The sequence below is a fragment of the Rhynchophorus ferrugineus genome, unplaced genomic scaffold (genome assembly GCF_030347505.1).
Source record: "Rhynchophorus ferrugineus isolate W39M unplaced genomic scaffold, kcgeb_rfMv2 rfM1, whole genome shotgun sequence".
NCBI lineage: Eukaryota > Metazoa > Arthropoda > Insecta > Coleoptera > Curculionidae > Rhynchophorus > Rhynchophorus ferrugineus.
This window is the reverse complement of record NW_027472580.1, coordinates 87,373,506-87,396,137: the sequence shown is the minus strand read 5'-3', so window position 1 is coordinate 87,396,137 and position 22,632 is coordinate 87,373,506. Positions and strand designations below refer to the sequence as shown.

The 22,632-nt window shown below is 32.6% G+C and overlaps 1 protein-coding gene and 1 long non-coding RNA gene across 25 annotated transcripts in view; one reads left to right on the top strand and one right to left on the bottom strand.

The window, feature by feature from the left end:
* The window catches only part of LOC143191543 (uncharacterized), a 544,206-nt gene that overhangs the window by 313,289 nt on the left and 208,285 nt on the right, over positions 1-22,632 (top strand). The gene's annotated exons all lie outside the window — the stretch shown is intronic.
* On the bottom strand, positions 7,425-7,762 carry LOC143191646 (uncharacterized). The gene is made up of 2 exons (XR_013004579.1): positions 7,673-7,762; positions 7,425-7,621 (listed from the first exon to the last, which is right to left on the bottom strand). It is a non-coding gene; the product is annotated as an uncharacterized LOC143191646 (long non-coding RNA).

Genomic DNA, 22,632 nt, shown 5'->3' with positions numbered 1-22,632 from the left:
ATTTGCTCAGTTAGAATATGAGCCAAAATACGATAACTATTGGCACATACTTTTTAATTAACAAACAAAATCCATCATCTTTTTTCGGTACAAAACATACACTTTAGATATTTGATAAACTATATATTATTATTAAGACATTTTTAATTAAATAAAAATTATTTAAACAGTTGCTTTTAGGGAAACAAATTGTTGGAAGGAATAAATTATTATATGACTGCCTAATCTATCCTTTATAATAACTAAGTTCAATACCTACTAAATATAGAAGTTCCATTTTGGTTCCTACAATATATGACATTGTGAATTGTGTACGTGTTTTTTCTTTATATCGTCTTGATGCAGGACTTACCGTTTTGTTTTAACACAAACTAAACTATGAATATTAAGAAAAGAATATGTATTTTGGTGGGATACTAGCAGGGAAATATACAATTAAGAAAAACTATTAGAAAATTATCAATTAATAATATTCTGTAGTTGAGAAAGTGTAATTTTGCTGGTCCAGAATTGTCATTCATTTATTTAATAAATCTGTTAGTAACACCAGAATAATTTTGCAACTGTATATCTTCCAAATTATAGATTTTTTCTGAGCATAGCCAATTATTTATATTATTAATTATTGATTATATTTCATATACATCTTTCATATTATAGTTATTATTCATTATTTAAATTTATTTGAGGTATTATTTTAGAGTAAAAATAATACCGTTAGATTTCAAACATTAATAATAACTTGACAATTGGAATAGGTCTAGAAAATTATAAAAAAATCAAAAAAACTTAAAATAATCACTAAACGTATAAAGGTAAGGGTATAGTTACACGTGCTACATAGCATAATTAGAAATACAATTAGTCAGTAAAGTTATGATTAAATTTACAGAAGATATTATACGAGTTGAATTAATACAGTTTAGCGACTATAACGAGAAGCAAAACAAGAAAAACAATTAAGAATACAAGATTTTAGATGATATTTTATGGAAACGTAGTTCAGACATTAAACGTTCTTCCAAAAACCGAACGATCACAATGAAACTCATAAGACGTAGATTTGGCCAAATTATAAAAAAAACATTCATTATCAGCCTATATAATATTTTACCTCTTCTTGGTCTAGAAATTTTGCAGAGTTGATCAATAAATTGCCTGAGGGACAAACGAAGATTACACCTTTAGAGTCAATTCTCAGTCACTGAATTCATTTATATTTCTCTACATAACCGAGAAAAGGAAAACACGTTATTTTTATTGCAGTTTAAATTACTGATGCCTAGGAAAAATATTCTTTATCTCATTTAAATTTCTGTATCACTCTGACCTCAAATTTTCAGTTCTCCAATTCAGAAGAACAACTTGTTCTGTTATTCATCAAAATAAAGACAATGATTGAATATGTTTATCTACTAACTTTCTCCTGAATGTCTGATAGTGATTATATTTCATGTGTCTTGTTATTGAACTTTCACCAATACCTACAGACCAGATGTATACTAGATCTGATGACTTATATTTGTTAATATTCTTGAGAGGTTATGCTGAAAACAGGACCCCGTTTACAATTTAATATTTTATGTTATTTTGCTGAAATTGAAACAAATAAAGAACTTGTACCGTACACATATTTTTTTGCTTAATCAAAAGAGACATGCAGATGAAACCACCCTATACTTATGGAAGCTTAATGTTGTAGGCCAACGCTTCTCAACTTACAAGGCAATGTACTTCTAGATCAAGTGTTCCAAAAACCATCTTGCAATTAAATTTCCAACAAACTTCCAAAAATTTTGAAACATTAGGAGGTAACAGAAGAGCATAATTGAAATGTTAAAACGCTTAATAAATCCTGCCCCACCTGATTAGTCTGATTATCACGTTTATTTAAAAAATAAACAAGTTTTTTAAATAGTTTAATGATCAAATAAACTTAAAATATGTACATTTTTTCAGACAGAGCATTCGAGAATTTTGAGATAAATGGTGAAAATTTGTAGCTAGTTGTAACTTATAATTTCTTTAACATTTCGTACAAGATAAATATCGTTTTTTCTGGAAAAAAATTACGTATCAAATAACTGGAATTGGTTTGATCGGCATCCCTTCAATATTTTTGTCATGTCAAAAACTGACGGGTTATTTTTTTCTTACTTCGAAAAGGAATCTTAGATCTTAACAACGGTTAGTCTCCCCCGGCAGTTCCTACCCCAAAGATCCTCATTGATTTTCTATGGCATAGGACGAATTTATCGCTCTCTTGGAATAAATAGATGAGCTGACATTTACCACGTTGCCTTTCGGCTTTGTATTATTACCGTCAGCGACTCGAAAATGGAACAGATCGAGATATATTATTATTGAGATGCAGGACTCAGCATGTAGACGGCGGTAGCCATGTCGCGCAAGTAGAGAATGTCGTATCAGTCTATCAACGACAGATGTTGGACTGAAAAGATGGGAATATGTGCCGAATATTGTAAATTGCATTTTAGACATTATCCAAATTTTTAAGGTACCTCAAGAGAAAGTTAATCCACAATATCTCAATGTATTGCAATTTTTAGTAACTCTTAGTGGTTCAGTAATATGCCCATTGAGCAATAGGTACTTCCTATGATAATTATTATATATAGAACAAGTAAAAGTGATCTCCTGTGGTTCTAGATGATGTTCTAAAGTGTATATCTGCCCACTAATCAGTCACTAGCTCCGTTTTACACACTCATTTAGCTGATTGATGATAATTACATAATTTTTAATTACTTAACGATATACAGTGTTACTGTTTACTCATTATGAATTCTAGAGAGATATCACGCTGTATCACTTCACTGGAGACGTACGGAGTAATGACAATAGTATGGAACACAGTTTTGAAGCCATTTAATGACAGCCGTATTAAATTTACTGGAAGTACCCCATAGTTGGACCCCGTAGGACCAAATTGACATAAATATTAATTTTCATAGCAATATCTTATTATCAAAGGATAACTTCGATTTACTCCCAACAAGCTAATACATTTGGTTTAATTTCTAATCTATTTCTTAGAAACAATATAATTTAAATGTACATTTCATCCATACAACTTCATCTTCAAAAAAATACGGACTTGTTGCACTGGAACAATTTTATTAATACTTATTTAACATACGTGTCTGTTACTATGAAAATAATTTTTATCCGTGACAAGTTAGAGATAACTGTGGAAAAGTGCATAGGTGTCAAGTTGATGCTTTAATTTTTATATTTAAGTACAGCTTTAGATATATGTACAAAATACAGTATATCGTCATTATATTTACGTCCTTTTAAAACACCTTAACGTCTCGGAGAGCTTCTGAAAGGTTCAAGTAGTCACTTTAAAACTCTCCATGTTGCATAGAGTTTTTAATAATGTTGGGAACAATCGGCTGAAATCGACTATCGACTGTTTAGTAATCGACTACTTTTTACTATCGACTATTTCAGTCCCTATTTTTGGTTCGACTGTTTCTATTACTATTTACTATCGATTGTTTCAGTCGTTTGATTTTAGTTACTATTTTCGCTTCTACTAGTTCATTCGACTGATTTTTAACGTTCTGGCTTTCCGTCCTAGCCGCGACCTTGAAAGTAATGCGCCGAATATATGCTTATATAGATTTTTATGTAATATATGTAGTATAACGTTTTTTTTTGTAGTTTACTTGTGTATAACTATATATTGTACATTAATATAGCAGCATTTTGGAACGCTAGTTTTCGAGGGAAAAAAAGTAAATTGTAAATGATAAATAGTAAGATACTTTTGACTGGCATAATAAGTAATATTTTGGGCTGGTATAATAGGTAATACTTTTTAATAAACTTTCACGATTTTTGTCCAAGCCTCTTGTTTGTCGAAACTTTTTTCCTAAAATCTTGAAAATTAAAATTATGTTCCATAGACTTCAGAAATTGCATAGATCCAAAACATTTGAATAATTTTTAACAGTAACAGTTGTTAAATTTCTTTTAAAAATATTAACCACAAAGAGGTGAATAAAGTGTATTAAATATTTGTAATAAATACATTTCCTGATAGGAAAACTCTACTTTAATATTCAACAATTTATTTTGTTGGCTATTAAGAAGAGCACCACAGTTTTTATTTGTTAAGGAATGGACTATCTTAACAGAATGTGTTCAACTTTTAACGCCCATTGAAATAATGAGTTATCTGGTGAAAGATATCCCAACGATGTCTTTAATTATAGTTCCAGGATGAACCAAATCCAACAAAAGTTGTTCGCGCACGAAGAACTTCAAAGAAAATGGTGGCCTGTTTCTTCAGGGAAACTGGTCATATTGCAACCGTGCCTCTAGAGGATCGTAGAATAGTCAATTCTGATTAGTGCACAACCATTTGTTTGCCAGAAGTTTTCGGTGAAATAAAGAAAACAAACAAGAGACGCCGGATTAATCTTCATCATGACAATGCGAGTTCCCAAACATCGACTCAAACAAGAGACTATTTGAGCACTCAAAACATCGAATTGATGGGTGATCCGCCGTACAGCCCTAATTTGGCACCCGATTACTTCTTTTTGTTCCCTTTCGTGAAGAATAAACTGCGTGGCCAACGATTTTCATCGCTATGGAAGCGTTCAAAAATCATGTTTTTAAGATACCTCATTCGGAATGGAATAAATGCTTTGAAAAATGATTTAAGCGTATGCAAAAGTCTATCGACCATCGTGGCGAGTACTTTGAAAAACAATAAAAATATATTCGCAGCTGAACTTTTTTTTCCTATTCCCAAAATATAAATAGTGACCCTCGTATTGAGAATACTGTGAGAACAAGTTTTAGTAACGTATCATTTTTCAATTTCTCCTTTTGCTTTGATGATTAACATGATTAACTTGTTAAATTGTTATTGAAATTTGACCACAGGGTGATCACTTGTAGCAACAAATCAGTTTATAAACTAGTAATAATAAAGACTATTTAAAAGACATGAACACAACTTTGGCATAAATGCCTATGTTTGAACGAAATTAATTGAAAAACATAAATAACCCGTCTGCTTTTTGTTATTCTTAGAAGTCTCAACATTTTTTAATCACACATTTTACCTTATGTGATGGTAATGTCTTATGTAACTATAACTTTTGAAGGTATTAATAAGTTTCGTTATAACTTAAACATTCTTACCTGTCTTCACAGTTCCATTATCTAACTGCTATTTTATTGCGCCATCATCCACTAAAATGTTAGCTTATAAGATAGCTGTTTCTTTTACACAAGTTTTAGCCGGGATTAAACTCCTCCCGACTGTTCGTAAGATAACGGGATTTCCTACTTAAAACGGGATTTCGTCTGGTCTTAATCCTCCACGGTTTTTCTTTCGGATAAGTTTCAGTTAAAAAACGGGCCGCTCTTTTTTTTGCCCGCCTTTTGTTTGCGAAGGAGCGGTGCAGCTTTTTAAGGACCGTTAACAGGAAGGCGAATTAGCAGCAGGAAAAGGAGGGGGGAGGACGTTCAATTACGAGCGAGGAAAAAGATAACTAAAACGTTGTTTCGGGAGTTTTAAGGACTTAAATCTGAGTCAGTCGGGTTAAAGGAGTTTAAATCTGTTTTCCCTTTTGTTGGGAGTTGGACGTCTTTTAATGTTTCGTGTCTTAATTAGAATATTCATTAAATTTAAATAAAGGATACGATAATTTGTTTTTCTGAATTGAACACCCGTCAGTAATTCCTTCTGGTGTCTTCATGATTTTGGGGATGGATTTTTCGTTCTCGTCATTTTTAAAATATTGCTAACATATATGAAATAGTGTCAACTTTGTATAGTAATAAGTGTAATAATCAGAAATACATGAATTTAGACTGAACCAATATGAGTTATATATACTTGTATACCGTTTTGTTCCATAATTTGTTGTCATTTTGAAGGATATTCCATTACGGTTATCAGAAAGTTGCATTTGTCAGTGGCTTGTGATCCTTTCTTCATCATAATCAACAGAAATAGGTGGAAATCAGTTGGTGTCAGATGCAGATTATAATAAACTCCCAACCAAGGCATTGGATCATGTAGGTGATTCATTTTTCATCTCCAGTCACCATTCGCTTCAAGAATGGATTAATTTTGTTTCGATTTTGTGCGACACAAATATATCCAGTTTATTTTATGCGTATCTAGCCTTTATCAAATGGCTCTAAACTGTGTCATATCCATTTTTCGCATATCTTTGATAATTACCCTTCCAGAGCAAGAGCGCGCCCGATTGGCTATTACACTATCAAAACCATAAGCATTGTTCACCTATTCAACTGTTTGTTTTGTGTTTTTACCTTTATAGAACAAAAACTATAGCTATATTTTTCCTCTGCTAGTGTCCATCTTTGACATGAGTTTAAACAAAAGTGAGTCAACTATTCACAAAACTGTTGAATACGTGTTCTAATGCGAAATGTCCCATTTCTAATGCTACTTAGAGTAAACCAATCGCACGTTTGCAGCGTCAGATATATAAAATGTGTTATGGCAGTGCTTGATAACGAAGAGTTGACTTGATTTAATATCAAAAATTCATCAGTTGTTTTATTTACTAGATACGGACCCTTTCAATAAGCAATATTTATGGAAAAGGCTGAGATATTATTAACGCTGAGAAAAATATTTATAAAATTATGTAGCTGGTTTTTGTTTTTTGCACACAACATTTATAGTAATTATAAATCTTGTACAACTATCATATACAAGGATATATTAAACATAATATTCGATGCAAAGATATTATACTTTTAATAACGAAAAAACGACATTTATTTTTCATTTTGTACAAACATCCAACAATATAAATTTAATGAAATATTTTCATAGACTCTCTTTGTATTTTGCGCTTTTCGTTTACATAATTCTACATAATTCCTAGACAAGCTCTAAAATGAAAAAGTATTGTTTATTTTATGTGATATTAAATTTTCTATGTTTTGTTGTATATTAGTTGCATTTATTTTTATATATTATAAAAATAAATAATAACTTTTAGCTGTAATATAATGATCTTTCGATTAATAGATAATTTAACTTAAGAACAAGAAAGAACGTTTGGATCTAACCTAATTATAAAATCATATATTTTCAATGCTACATGACAAATTTTATTTGCTATTTACAGAACTGTCGGCTTTAGTCTCTTAGTATCGTTAAATATGTATTTTCTAGCACAACGCTTTCGTAGAAATCGAATTTTATAAACTGATAATACAGATCTGCAAAAAAATCCAAGAGATGTTTTGGTTTTGCGACGTAATCTTTATGTTTATAAACTTTAAGTTGTGCAGAAACCAAAAATTACGTCTTTTCGTCATAGTACGACATGTCTCTTAAAAATTTGAGTGACTGTTGTTAAACGAGTTATTACAATAAAGTAAAGGAGAATAGATTCGAATAATATCATTTTATTTACAAGATATTAACGATACATATTCATATCTAATATACGTTCATTAAGATATACTAAAACCTTTTATCAACCCTTTCTTTTGAGGATCCGTCATGGTCGTGGTGAATTGTGGGCTAGTCATAGACCATTAATGTCTGGTCCAATGAAAATAGCTTTGCTTCGGAGAGGCCTGAAAACTTTGAAAATATGTAGTTGAGGCAACTTCCTTCTTTAAAAAATGATTTTACAAATTGCTTGGCCAATCCGAACTTTATGTCATGCGGTAGTAAAAGTATAGTTTAGTTAAGTTTCTTGTGCGTTCTTTTCATCAAATTTAAGTTCCCTATGCGGCCAACTCTTTTCTGGCTCCAGTAACTTGCTTGGTCTCTGCTATCCCATAGAATATAGGCAAGGGACCTTAGTAAACCCAAAATACACACGAATCAGCTGAAACAACTCAAATAGTCTTTTTATTATAGACCTGTGTAACTTGGAGGACTTAATTTGTGAAGTCATCATCTTTATATTTCGTCTTAACGATTATATTCTAATTCTTCCTTCATCTTATTTGAATTTATAATATATATATATATTGCAAAAATGTCTTTCAAAGTTATTTTATATACATATATCTACTTCACTTACCTTATCAGATTTTTTGATTACAATATTACGCGTTTTAATCACTACCTGGTTTTGTATAAACTATTGTATTGAAATTGCGTATAAATCATTAACGAAGAAATAATTAATTTCACAATATCCAAAGAACATATTTCAGTCATGATAGGTCATTAAAAGCTTTAATAGCCGAATAACTTAGGTTTGATTTATTTCAATTTACTAGTACGACATTTGTTGTAGCTGTTTTCTATTTTAGTTTTGCTTGGCTACCACTCAACTGTTTATTGACTCTTGGTTGGTTAACTTAATGGTCATCATAATTATGAACAGCCTTTATCGCACTCACCATATTAAAGAACGAAATACCACAAAAACTATAAATCATTGGGTGCATCTGTGAAACTACGACTTTCGACAATTTTTTAAAAGCATTTAAAAATTGTTGGAACTTTACACAAACAAATTAATTTATCTACCAGGTTGAATCTAAAGTATATAACTAAGAGCTGACAATTAGGTCCTTTTACTTCAAAATATCAGTGTATTTCTAAGAAAAAGTATTAATGTTTCATCCCATGTATAGTTTCAAAGTTTGAGAGTTTGTAGGATAGTATATATTCTTAATCAGCTAGCTCAAATAATTTCCAGGCACTGAAAAAACATTTTTAGGGTAAATGATGTGGCTCGGTGAATGGAGGTAAATCGAAATGAAACAGTGGTGTTTACATAATGTGACCGTTATTTATTGGCAATATAAAAAAGATGTGAAAATACAAATAATAAAGCGGATGGCAGCGGAGTTACCTGAAGACGAGGCTTGGGCAGTCGATGGTGGCACGTCTTAACCAAACGAGGGTTGAGCACTGAATGACCGAAATACCCTTCAATAATATCACAGATAAACGTCTCGGGGTTGCCGCCAGCTATTCGTTGTCGGGTTCCAGTTGGCACCCCGCCCGTGTTCAGCATCTGGGATTATATTTCTGGGTATTTTGTAGACCGTTATTCCACGATGTAAAATTCGACATGCTCAAGGTCGCTACAATACTCCCCTGCCAGAATTTTACATAAAATTATTTCAAGCAACAAAAATACAAAAATGTTTGAAAAAAAATATCAATACAAAAAAATATATACCAAACAAAATGTGCTGTGTAAAATGGGCTTTGAAGAATATGATAGTTCGAAACGGTTGTGGTTGGTACGGTTGCGATCTGGTACGGCTGTTGATATCTTCCGGTCCTACAGACACCGTTGCATCATCGTCGCTTTGGCACTTGAATGTGGTCCATCGACGACGTTGAAAACAAGCTATTCTTCAGACAGGGCTCCCGTAATTGACGCTGTGGGAGGATCGACTGTTCGACGACGTGGTAGCTTATTTTCTTCGACGACGAGACGTTAGCAATTCTGGTACTTCGGCGAAGACATAACGAGTCTACGGTGACTGCAATCGGTACCTAGCTTCTGGAGCTGCTCTGTGACTAATCCGTAGTCACATACATTACAGTAATTCAGAAAAAAACAAATAACGACGGTATCCGACCGAAGCTGCCCAAAGCCTTTTAAATCAAAATATCTGCCATGACGGAGACGGCGAGCGAAGGAAGACATTATGATTTAAACATAGCGCCGAAAGAAATGTTTAGCCGAGACGCTGATGATTAAGCAGTGATGTAAAAATATTCAAAATGTTGTGAAATAAAAATTTTGACAAAAAAATTTTAAAAAATGAATTGGAAATAATGAAATTAATCGGAATAAAATGAAAATGAACCTTGAAGGTAAAATTGAAAACGAATCGAATTAAAAATATTTAAAATTTTGAAACAAAAAAAAATATAACGGTCACGTAAAATACACCATTTTCTACGTACCCTCCATTCACGAGTCCAAACCCAATTTTGCGAAAGATCACGTCGGTGTCACCACTTTAGGGTAAATGATGTGGCTCGGTGAATGGAGGTAAATCGAAATGAAACAGTGGTGTTTACATAATGTGACCGTTATTTATTGGCAATATAAAAAAGATGTGAAAATACAAATAATAAAGCGGATGGCAGCGGAGTTACCTGAAGACGAGGCTTGGGCAGTCGATGGTGGCACGTCTTAACCAAACGAGGGTTGAGCACTGAATGACCGAAATACCCTTCAATAATATCACAGATAAACGTCTCGGGGTTGCCGCCAGCTATTCGTTGTCGGGTTCCAGTTGGCACCCCGCCCGTGTTCAGCATCTGGGATTATATTTCTGGGTATTTTGTAGACCGTTATTCCACGATGTAAAATTCGACATGCTCAAGGTCGCTACACATTCAATAACTTTTCGAACTATTCTGCTTTCAAGGTTTTATTGAGCTGATATCTACCTTACTTAAGTTTAGCTTCTTAATGATGTTGCTGATATTCAATGTGCTGTTCGCAGGCTTCTTCTCTACTGATGCATCAGGATTGCGATTAATTTGGCAGAAAACTTTTTCGATGTTGTTATAATGATTTTATGACCAACTCAAATGTGTTCTGCTCTTCATTAACTTTGACCCAAACCTTTTCTATCGAACAATGTACGTTTTAATGGCTCGTCTTCTATTCAACTATAAAATTGAATATAAAAATTACATTATACTATGGATTGGAATTCATTACATACTGAAACTTAAATTTAATTTCATGCATCATGTGAAATCACCTAAGGAAGTGACATGCCATGTACAGTTATCATTATAAATAGTTATTACCCTTTCGACTATTGAACCACTTGATTTAAAAGATATTGATTTAAAAATTCATGTACACTCAAATATCCCAGAGATGTAGATATAAAAATAACATTGTCAGATTGGTTGTTATTCATATACCCGCATACAATGGCGGACATTTTGAAAAATTCAACATGTCCTATAATTATGTGGCATGAGATATTCATTGGTCAATTTGCAATTTGCCGTTAAAGTCATAATTCCGATTTAATGTTGAACTATTTTGTGTGGAAATATTAATATTATTAAATATTAAATTATTAATAATAGCTAATCTTGACGCAAAGCTTCATGGAAGAAGAAATGTTGAAGAAGCATATCAAGAAGAAAAGAAAAGAATCCAAACTAAAATACAGAGAAAATATAGGTGATTTGGAAGAAAATCTAAATAATCCATCATAATAAGTTGTTGCTGTACAAGCAGATACTAAATGTATAATATAATACAAGTATATCAGAATAAAATCCTGAGAATTATTGTGGATGCACCCAGATACTATAGTACGAATTACTTAAACCGAGACCTTCAGATTTCAACTGTCGTAGACGAAATTAAGAAGGTTTACTTGAAGATATGCGAAAATACTCTGTACCCATGTTAATACTTTTTTTCCATGTTAATACTAAAGTTCTGCAATTCTTGGACAAGATGAATTGAACACAACTTGTGTAGTTATATATTAAAGTTTACTAAGTGATAAAAACACTGAAAATTAAAATATTAACTTTTACGTGACTAGAGACAAATTGGTACGTTAGTCGGCAACGACCAGTAATGATATATTAATATATAAAATCATATGACAAGCGGTAAACTATTTACAACAGTAGCAATAGTTTTTTTTTCTATCAGCAAGGCTGTGAAACTTTTACGAACTTCTTACAAAAACTTTGGGCAAAATTGAATGAGAATTATATGAAAAAATATTTTAGATATATAGTAAAATAACTCTTAGTGCAAGATACGATCAAATATCTATAATAATTTATAGACATTGAAAAAAATTTTGATGTATATTTATCAATAATAATTCCGGTTAAAGCTGGAGAAAGGACGATCTACGGCGAAGATACACCCGACCGAAATTCATCTTCTTGTCGTGGCGTGTCTTTCATCCATCTCACGATCGACATTAATCAATGTTATTAAAACCGGAGGGATGTAGGGAAAAACGCGGAAAATTTGTTGGATAAAGGTCCTCTGCGGAGCAATAAATAATAAAAATAAGATGTAATTAGAGTCGGGTATCGAAATGATAATGTCATCTTTTGGGAATGTTTATGTTTGGGTTCGTTTTCGATGATAGAGATTGATGGTCACTGGGGTTTCGTATATATTTTTTCGGTCGTTTTATTTTGTGACATATTATATTATTATTCTTGTTGAGTTTATCAGTATCAGATAAAAATAAATTGTAATTTTGTTTTATTTATTGATAAATTATATACTGTCTTTGAAACATGTTTTTTAATTATTAATATGTTACTAGTTGCTCACAATTTGTCTCTATAGTGCATTAAAGCTATAGTCAATTCAAAACAGTAATGACGCACGTCATTAATATGTGTCTGTAGAAATATGTAAATTCATTTCACATTAAGACATTATTTTTCATCTCATTTTATTTTATTTAAATAAAAATAGAAAGCTGTTTTAAAGCTTTGTTTTAATAAATTTCAAATCGCAGCAGTTTTTATTGCAAATATTTTTTGCGCGCTTCAGCTGCACTGAATATTAGTACGGGCACATTCACTAAATTATCTCAAAAAGTAAAAAACGATATAACCTTAAATTCACCAAAAAGAAACCGTGTTTATGCCAAAAAGGTGACGAACCAATATCAACTTGATGTTAGCTGTATCAGAGATCAAATATACGAAATGTATAAAACAATAAGTAATTTTTTCATTTGAAATATTTACATATAATTTAATACAATTATTTTATAGAAAATTGTTTGTCTGGGAAGTATCCATAAAAAGCCAAAGGATATACAGCTATACAAGGGATGTAGAACATCCCTTCAAACACTGTTGGGTAATATAGGATCCACGAAGGGGTTTAATGGAACTAGACATTGCATATATATATATATATATATATATATATATATATATATATATATATATTAATTTATATATTTAGACGAGAAATAAATATTTCAGAAGGGTACATTGGGTCGCTCATGGCAAGATGATAATAAATAATATAATAGTAATAGTGTAAACACAACAAAACATAATGGAAAAAGGTAAACGTTGGAATAACTATCGATTGGGTTTTGTTGGTCATAACATTTATTAATAATTCATTGCAGACCTATAGTACTTCATGCCGGAAACAGAAATTATTTTAATCCTGGTGCAGAATAGCGTTTTCATCTAATTCCAAGGGTGACTACCATGGAGAAATGAACCATAACTTTTTTTTGTAGTAGTTTGAAAATCAGCTTTTATATAACACGGTGGAACCATCAGTTATTGTTATATACAACGCACCATATCATAGTACACTGGTGGAGAAGATCCCAACAAGTGCATCAACAAAGCGTGCAATTAAGGAATGGTTTAAAGTACATAAAATAAGTTTCGAGGAAATCATGTTAAAAAATTAACTATTTCAAATTATTACTCAGTAAATATAAATTAAATATTTATTGTTTTAAATTATTATTTAATTATTTAATTTAATTATTTGATTAAATATTTTATTTAATAAATAAATTAATATAAAATGCACTATGTAATTTACTTTTTTAGAAATAAGCCTGAGGAAAGATACATTGTAGATCAGATTACTGAACGTTATGGCCACTGAGTATCATGTCTTCCTCGCTATCACTGCATATTTAGTCCCATTAAGTTGATATGGGATATTGCAAAGAATTATTACATTAGAGATTCAGGTTGAGGAGGATATTCAAACCACAACTGTCTAGAATTATGGACAGAGGCATTGTCGAAAATAACACCTATATTTTAAAGTAATTATTAATAATGAAAAACTAATTTAGTTTTTGTCTTAGTTTTTGTGTTTGTTTAGTTTCTTAAGCTCATTTAATCATATTTGCATCAATAAGGTTAGATCTCTTTTTTGATCGAACATCTTTTGCCATTTATAATAACAATTCCGTTATTCTGAACTTAGTGTCATCGTCCTTGGCATTAATATGAGCTTTCTAGTAATATGTAACACGTCTCTGGTCTAGGTCTTTAATCTTTTTCCAGGCATTATTGTCGTACATAGTCCACTTTGCATCATGAAAACTTCATTATAATTTATTTCAACAGGAATCTTTGTATCGAGCTTTAGTATACGGTCATATGAAAATGATTTGATCTTCTATATGTATTGTTACCAGGTTTTGAGCTTCTGCTAAACTCTGCTGGTGCTGTAACAACTTTTTTATTATTTAATTCCAAGAACCATCTCTGCTCTATAATATAATCACCTGGAAAATAAATTATTCTATTTGAACATTCACATTTTGGAAAACAACGGTTTGTTCCGTTTTTGCATTTAATCAAATCATAATTATCTTAACCTTAATTGCCCTCTGGTATCTCCATTTTCGGACTGCAATAACTTTTGACTGTATAAATGAATGGCGCTAACTTAGTTTCTAGGAAGTCCTATAGACTCTTTTGTTTTAAATGCGCTATAGTACGGCTTCAATGAATAATTATTGCTTGAGAAATGCGACTTTAAAATTAGGAAAAACTGGAATAAACTATTCGCCAACCCTATATAAAAAATTAACATTATAGTCACAAATAAGTAAAATTACCCAGGACATCAAATAGCGATACAAAGATTTAACAATAAGGCTAATTTTTCAAGCTCTTTCCTGCAGTCGGCCACCAGAAGCAGACGCGAAAAATAAAAAACCACACCGAAATGATAATTTAACTGCAGTTCCAGTTCGTTCCGGTCGTCGGTGCGACTTTTTCATCCGGGCCCTTCGGGAAATTCTGGATGACGCCGGCCGAGAACGGAAAAACGAGTGGAAAATAGGCTTTAAATTTTATTCAGCATCATTTTAAAGCGAGTTTTTATTTTTTTGTGTGCGCGTTGTTAGTTAGTTTACGGGAAGCTTTTGAAAATATTCACTATGCGTCCTGCTACTGGAGCATATTTTTCAAAAAAAGCTCTCGGAAAACTTTCCGCCAAGTTATTTATTATCCAGCAAAATAAGCGTTGTTTTTTTAAAAATACTTTATTACGTTGCTTTTGTAATCATTTGTAGTTATAAAATGGATTAAGTCGCTTTAGTAGACCTTTGGTACATCGTTACTATTTCTGACTACATGAACAATGTTTCGTTTGTCAGAAATAAGTTAATTTCTTCTGGTATATTTATATTTTTATATAATTAATCCTAAATCGACTTCTATTTTACATCTATTTTATAATTATATTATTTATTATATTTATATATATATACATATTTATATATGTATATATATATATATATATATATATATATTGTGCTAGCACCCTATATGATGATCTTCCAGTGCCACTCTTAATTATCAATGTTTTAGTTATTCATGCCGGTCAAGATTAATGGCTTTTAAAAGAAAAGTTACGATATTATTTTATTCAGTAAAAGCAGCGATGCCAATAATAATTACAATAACAAAAATACAATACTCACATACTCAAAAATGGTGATTTCGATGATTCTGACATGTCTCTATGTAGTATTAATTATACAGGCGCTAATTAAGGAAAGCTCCAAATTGCTCCAGTTTTGAGATTCAAACATGACAAAGAATGATCTTGGAGACCAAAGCAGTTTTGAAGAAAATGATGACGTATTGTACGAAAACCCAGTTCAAACTCTTAAAGAGCTTTAAGGTAGCTTAGCAGTTGATGAATGAATGAATCATTTTTTGGTGGGTACCGACATGCGAGGAGAAAGATACAAAATTAAAATGGCCAATTAATTGGAAATGTCATTTTCAACTGTCTCAATATCGCGGTTTCATTACTGTTTAGACAAAAAAAGTTATGTCTGTTTCTGTATTGTATTTGGCGAAGAAAAATTGATCTGCTACGACAATACCAAACGTTAAGTCATGGGTTAGTCCAGAGGAACCATTCACATCGACACTGAAGTGTAGTATTCATGGCTATGTCTTGTTCTTTATATGGTGGGACCATGAAGGTGTTACATTTGATAAAACCGAATGAAACTTTTACTTCAAATGTATACGACTGTTATTTTAACAAATTTGAAGGATGCTCTGTTACGAATAAAGAACCATTAGTGATTAATAAGCATAAAACCATCCACTTGCATAATAACGTTCGGTAATAACGTATAGCATATACAAAAGATGTGTTGTACACTGTTGTAGTTCGAATAGAAAGTTCTGCCACATACAGCGAACTCTCCAGGCACAGTGTGTTCTGATTATCACTTAGTCAGGCCGATGAAGCATGATTTGTATGGCATATAAATTCGGAATGTTGAAAAATAACTAAACTATCCTTCTTCGACTAACTGTTCTTTCGACATTGTATCACCATGTTGTTAAAATCACAATTATCAGTACATAATAAATTGCTATTATATAAGCAAATATTGAGATCTATATGGACATACGGAGTTCAATTATGGGGATGTTCTGCAAAGAGTAACATAAATAAAATACAAATTTTTGAGAACAAAGTCCTGAGAGGTATTGTGGAAGCACCCGAATACTATAGGACTGATTACCTACATCGAGACCTTCAGATACCCGCAGTCAGTTAAGAAATCAAGAGAATTGCAAGGGGGCATGACGAAAGACTCTATTCTAATACAAATATTGAAATATTGCACCTTTTGGATACCACCAGAATAGGACACAGACTCAAAAGAATCAAACCATCTGATCTTGTGTAGTGTTGTGTAGTGAGGTGCATATTTTAAAAAATTCAGCAGTGACATGTATAAATATTATTTCACCAGAGACTGAATTAGGGTCGATGGGTCCTCCTAGTTATATACCTAGATTTAAGTTAACAAAAAGACAAATTGTAGGTTAGACGGAAACGACTAGTAACAATGTATTAATTAAATAATAAAAAAAATATTGCTAAAAGAATATAAAAAGGAAGAGAAAATGTGTATATAAAGCAATATAGATTTTTGACAATTTTGCTCCATAAATCTCGAAATTATTATAAATAAATAACAAAATGATCGGAATATATTCGAGCCGCTAATATATAGTTGATTTAGTTAAAAATAAACCTTTTATAAATGGAGATAATTTAGTTAAGCATTATGGTATTAATTTTGATATAAATATATTCCAATAACCAAGAAATTATGAGAAACATGTATTACTATAGTCGAAGAATACTGAGACTATTTCATTTTTAAAATTTATTTTTTCACCTTGATAGTAATATTACTTGTATACTTAACCTTTTTGCTGCCTTGTTTGATCTAATTTTACCTATCTAAATAAATTCAAAACAATATTTTCGAGACAATATTTTAAATGTAGTGGATAGTCCAGAAGTTTGATGGTTCTAAGTATAAAGAACAAGATGGTAGTAAAATAAGAAAAATATTTTTCGTCGCTTTGACGAATGACGTCATTTCGCGACTATACAATAGTACGGTTATGATCTAGAGAGGACAGGGACAGACATAAAGTTTACATATAAAATAATAAATTAATAAATAAATGATATTAAGAGCACAAAAGGGGGGTTTAAAAGTATAAATAGCGTATATATAATTTAAAAATGGACACATATAAGACTACGAAAGTAACAGAATCGAACGAAGTAGAGGTAAGAAAGGTAGAGGTAACCATAACGAAGTAGAGGTTCTATTCAGACAGCACTCACTAGCATGCATATCGAAGTGCTAACGGTTATTTGATCAGTAACAGTAACACCTAACTTAGGATAGGCTAGATTCTATGGAGAAAATCAATTTCTCATAGAAACTCCAGGAGTTTGTCTGTATTTTCTCCGGTTAAGGCATCTCTAAAATACAGCCTATATTTAGTTCTAATCTGGGCGAGCCAGGAATAGTAGTTCAGTATGTGGTAGACTGAAATAAGGGCATGGTGACAAAATCCACAGTCAGCAGGCGGGCTCGAAGTGACAGTGGCCCAATCTCATTCTATTCAAAGCATGATGACGAAGGTAAGAAACGCGAAGAGAGGAGAAATAATCAGCTTTAATCTCAGAGAGCCTGTTGGTCTCCTGGGCCCAACGACCATGTAACTCATGTTGTAATTCATTCTTTATGAAACAAGAAACGAATGGGATAAGGTCAGTATGGATACAAATATTTGCGATGGGGAGGGAAATAGAGGCTGCCGATTCTGCCGCACAGTAAACTTGTCCTGAATGAGAATTCAGATAGAGGATACGGATGATTGACACTGGATGGTAGCTATTGGATGGTTGAACTTCTGTTCCAGAAAAGATTCGAGAGCATTTCGGGTGTTGGTAAGGATTAGCCATTCTTTGTAGGATTTTGTTGTGATGTAGGAAAAAGCTTTAAATATCGCGAAGAGTCCAGCGGTCAATACTGAACCCTGTTCAGGGAGTTTGAAACAGAATTCCCGGTTGTCTACCATAAATGCACCGCCAAGCTCGCTCCGAGATTTGGAGCCATCGGTATATATGTGCTTGCGACCAGGGTTAGAGTGGAGAAGTTCACATAACTTGGGCCGAATACAGTAAGAACAATAAAGAAAAACATTGCTGTATGGGACAGTGAAAACCAAATGTTATAGTTCCACAACATTACTCTCTTGAAATGATGCATAACAATCCAATGATTTTGTTTTGCCTTTTGGAACGAAATAATATCATGATAACAAAACAATTCTTATATGTTAGTATTTTTAAAACAGCAAATATTAAAGAACTTAAACATTATATCTCTATATCACTGATAAAATACGCGATGAAATAAATTTAAGAGACAAGATTATAAATAACCACCAGAACGAATCAGAGAGTAACATTCATTGCTATTTCATGACAAACCAAAGCGGCAATCGGTACTGGCGTAATACTAAAACTAAATTAAAACCGACGCAAATGGTTACGAAGCCATCTCGATTCATTTGTACGTACTAGCCCGTTCGTTGTAATGACGTAACGTGCCGGAAAAGGAAACGGAGTATATACTGGGGCGGATTCATGTAAAGCATTTCTTTGAATGATACCAAAATAGGCGAGGGTTGCTCTATACGTTAGGTAATCTGTTCCTAAGCCGATTTTATGGGGTGCTACGTTGTTGCTCCGGGTTTGATTCGTTTTAATTTCGACACCGTCCGTTTAGCGCGTTCCTTGTGCTCAATTATGCTATTACATCGGTAACAAAGCAACTGCGAGTTTACAAGCTAAGAATATTGACTGTTTTGTATTATTTTGTTTCTAAAATAACGGCGATTATTGTTTGTTAACTTTTGATAATCCGTCAAAAACAGTATAACAATTTTACATAGTGTTTTAATAGTTGAAACCATAAATAGTGGCTTTCAAATTCTGAAAATTGAATTTTTTTAAATTCCAAAATGTTTAAAAATTCAATAATTAAGTTGAGAAGTAAATTGCTTTGAGCCATTAGATCTTTATTAATTTTTCTTACGTAATTTACATCGTTTAAGATTATTAAAAGAGAAATGGATTGTCTCTATTAATTTTTAAGTTTTTTTATTAAAAAGATTTCCCGTCAACTATCTCAATACCCATTTTAAAAAGTGGTAGTCGAATATTAATTAAACTATAGTATAGTTGTATTTGCAGTGTACGACCTGGAAGATGATCACTGAATGCAATGTACACGATTGAGCAACACGTTAAAGGTACAAAACTCTATTATCAAACATTATTCATTTGGAGCCTAATTTTATCAAAACAAATTTTTAACGCATAGCTATATTTCAAACAATCGTCATATATAAAAGACGAGGTTTACTGGTTCATAATGCATCCATAAAAAGTTACTGCTTGTCAGAGAAGTAACGTACATAGTTCTTCAAGATCGTCCTTTCAGTTTCATCATTATATGCTGTGCTTGACCTTTTTTATCATCACCGTTTAAATCTAGCCAATATAGTTAAAACCAAAAGAAAAAGCCACCAACGCCATTGAAAGCACCATATTTTTGCTAATTAATGAAGGCAGTGAAATAGTCCCAAAATCTGCAAATATGATCAACTAAGATGCCTGCTGCAATATTTATTACTATTCTTGATCGACAAAATACATTAGAGAATTGACTGCCTCGAGCTTTTAGTTGAAATATTGTATATTTACTAGCCTAAAACGAATGGATGGTCGTAGTTTTCAGCTGAATGAAGTCTCAAATCAATACATCATTATTTTTGCGAAACAATAATTTATTTACCTATGGTCTTGTATAAACATACGCTATCTTTTCATTGTTTGTCATTAGATTCATTAGGGTGTCGTTGATAGTTTTATATTTTGTTTATTTGATCTAGGTCTATTTCATAGTATCACTCTCCACTATTCTGCATCCTAGCTGAAAAATTTAAACTGAAAGAAATCTCAGTCAATACATCAATATTTTACAAAACAATAATTTATTTAGCTACACTCTTATATAATAATGCATTATATTTTCCTTCCTGTCATTAGATCATTAGGGTGTCGTTGATAGTTTTACATTTTGTTTATTTGATCTAGGTCTATTTCATAGTATCACTCTCCACTATTATGCATCCTAGCTGAAAAATTTGAACTGAAAGAAATCTCAGTCAATACATCAATATTTTAGAAAACAATAATTTATCTACCTATGCCTGAAAATGAAATGAAATAGTGGTGTTTACATAATGTGACCGTTATTTATTGACTATATAAAAAATGTGAAAAATACAATTAGATAAAATGGATGGCAGCGGTGTTACCTGGGGACGAGGCTTGGGCAGTCGATGGTGGCACGTCTAAACCAAACGATGGTTGAGCACTGAATGAATCGAAATACCCTTCAATAACATCCCAGATAAACGTCTCGGGGTTGCCGTCAGCTATTCGTTATCGGGTTTTAGTTGGCGCTGCTGGCACCCCGCCCGTGTTCAACATCTGGTATTATATTTCTGGGTATTTTGTAGACCGTTATTCCATGATGTAAAATTCGACATGCCTCAAGGTCACTACAATGTTATCAAATATAATTAATTTTAACATTATAGTACATCTAAAATCTACAGTTAATTATTCAGCCACAATAGTTTATAGGTTAGAGTTATAACCTCTTATCACCATTGCTTGCAAAAATTTTGCATGCCTCTGACAACAAGCTCATTCAGCATTTTGTCTCATTTTAACTATGCTAAAGTGAGAAGGAAAATATTGTCTGATTCTAAAACGAATTTACAAAATTGCGGAAGGCAATACATTAAACATCTTGATGACGTATGTACAAAAAAAAACTTGGATACACTTTAATTACTTTTCTTCTAATACAGCATGTCTCTCTTATGATTCACTAGTAAGTTATAACGTCCTACATCTTACATCAAATGCCAGCGAGGGACAAAAACAAAATCGACGACAAAGAAAATATGTAAAGCATCCACTGATCGATCACACACTTTAACCGAAATCTCGAACACGCATCAATCCCGATGATGACGACGACAACCGATAGATATGAAATATACGGTCAGATTTCCCGACTGCTTTTTCTGGCCCGGGTGAAATATCGGCACCGTGGGGGCAGAAAAACGGCCGGATCCGCCCGATGGGGTCGAAACACGGGCGGCAGACGTTTGATGGAAATGACTTAATTTAGGGTAATAACGGCCCCGGGGCTAATGAGGGATGACTGGAAAAAATAAGCCCGAGATAAGGAACAAGGTCTCGGGACTCGGGGTAATTACCGAACGGGGACTGGGATAAGAAGATGGCGTCTACGGCGGTGAATGGGTTGTTATTAAAAAAATTAAAAATTTGTTTTTCTCTTCCTTGGAGCCGTAAACCCGGGGAGGGGCGCTGTGGATTGTTTGTGTTCCGGGGATTTTGTTAATGAAAAAACTGATTTCGTGGCTGTTGCGTGGGAGAGCAAGGCATATTGTGTTTTAAATATCATTTTGTTTCTGGTACATTAAGAAAACTAATAAAGAAAATAGAGTAAGAGATCAGTTGGTTGATTTTTGAAGCATTATTTGGGCTACATTAAAAAGGTATACTCGCCTATATTCTTAGAACTTAGATGAGTTACAGAAACAACACACTGAATTGTTAAAATCTTACATTACGGCCAGAATATCTTGAGGCAAACAAGATAATGCGTACTCTACACTTAAAAAAAAATTAAAGCAGGTGTACCACAAGAAAGTAACAGGTCAACTGAAAAGTACCCGGCCTACCATGGCAAAACAATTTTTTTTGGCAGAATTAGTTTTTTTTTATTCAACATAATTCCCTTCAAGGGTGATATACTGATTATAGCAACCCCTCAACTTTTTGATACCTTTTTGGTAGTACGATTTGTCCTTTGCTTCAAAATAGGCCTCAATTTCGGCGATCACCTCTTCATTCGTCGAAAATTTCTTAGCAGCGAGCATTCTTTTGAGATCCAAGAACAAGAAATACTCACTGAGGGCCAGATCTGGAGAATACGAGGAAGCAATTCGAAGCCCAATACATGGATTTTTGCGATCGTTTTCACTGACTTGTAACACGGCACATTGTCTTGTCAGCACTTTCATTTTCTTCAAATGCGGCCGTTTTTCGACAATTTCGTCCTTCAAACAGTCCAATAACGCTATGTAATACTCGCTGTTGATTGTCCTTCCTTTTTCGATGTAGCTAATGAAAATTA